Here is a 1,695-nt window from a genome sequence, read left to right on the forward strand (position 1 = left end):
CCTGCCTCTGGATCCCGAACTCCTGACCAGTGTGCTGCTCGCTCTGACCAGCATGTCATGAGTGGCAGTGGAGTTATTCCTTAAACTACAAAGGCAAGAGGAGTGCGACATTGATCTCACCACGCGTACTAGCTACGACATGAGATTGCTTGTGGCATTCAGGGAAGTGCTGACCACAGTGGAACGCCGCTTTTGGGCTCAGGAAACAAGCAGTGAGTGGTGGTATCACATAGTGATGCACGTCTGGGATGACGAGCAGTGGCTGCAGAACTTTCGGATGAGGAAAGCCACATTCATGGGACTGTGATGAGCTCGCCCCAGCCCTGCAGCGCAAGGACACAAGAATGAGAGCTGCCCTGCCATTGGAGAAGCGCGTGGCGATTGCACTGTGGAAGCTGGCTACTCCAGACTGCTACTGATCAGTCACTAACCAGTTCGGAGTGGGAAAGTTGACAGTTGGACTCATGTTGATGTAAGTGTGCAGGGCCATTAATCGCATCCTGCTCCAAAAGACCGTGACTCTGGGCAACATGCGTGATATTGTGGATGGCTTTGCACAAATGGACTTCCCTAACTGCGGAGGGGCAATAGATGGCACGCATATTCCAATTCTGGCACCAGACCACCTAGCCACCAAGTACATTAATTGCAGGGGGTATTTCTGAATGGTTCTCCAGGTGCTTGTGCATCACCATGGGCATTTCACAGACATTAACGCAAGCTGGTCCAGAAAGGTGCATGATGCATGCATCTTTCGGAACACTGGCTCGTTCAGGAAGCTGCAAGCAGGGACTTTCTTCCCGGATCAGAAGATCACCGTAGGGAAAGTCAAAATGACCATTGTGATCCTGTGAGACCCTGCCTATTCCTTAATGCCGTGGCTTATGAAGCCATACACAGGGCAACCTGACAGCAGCAAGGAGCGTTCAACAACAAGCTGAGCAAGTGCAGAATGACTGTTGAGTGTGCATTTGGCCGTTTAAAAGCCTGCTGGCGATGCCTGTATGGGAAGCTGGACCTGGCCGATGACAATATTCCTATGCTTATAACCGCGTGCTGTACGCTCCATAATATTTGTGAAAGGAAGGGTAAAATCTTCACTCAGGGCTGGACCGCAGAGGCTCAGCACTTGGAGGCTGAGTTTGAACAGCCAGAGACCAGGGCTATTAGAGGAGTGCAGCGCAGTGCGGGGCCATAAGGATCAGGGATGCCTTGAGGCAGCAATTTGAAGCTGAAAGCCACTAATATTTGTTGTTATGCTCAGGAGTGCAGTGCTTGTAATGCTAGGAGGTGGTTGGTGCAGACAATGCACTATGAAGGTTTAACATAATTGTCTGTTGCTTTGCAGGGCTCTGTTTGCTTTCAATTAATAGAATAAAGACTCCTTTCAAAGCAACACAATTCTTTTATTAAAAAACAACAACCGGAGGAGAGAGTCAAACAAAAAAGAACATCAGCAGTGAGGGGGATGGGGGAAGGGAAGGTCCCAGGAGGAGGTTGGGTCCCAGGACTGCTAAAGATTTGTGTATGTCCAGGGATCATATCCAACCTTCTCCTTTGGAGTACAATGCAGTGTGTACTGTACTTCAGAAGGGCCAAACTGCAGGGGGATGGGTGTTGAGTGCAGTGGGTATTGGGAGTCCACAGTGCTGGACTGTGAGGCGGGAGGAGTGAAATGCCGCGGGTATAGACTGG

This window comes from Terrapene carolina, unplaced genomic scaffold (assembly GCF_002925995.2).
Source record: "Terrapene carolina triunguis isolate 2854851 unplaced genomic scaffold, T_m_triunguis-2.0 Scaffold23, whole genome shotgun sequence".
NCBI classification, from domain to species: Eukaryota; Metazoa; Chordata; order Testudines; family Emydidae; genus Terrapene; species Terrapene triunguis.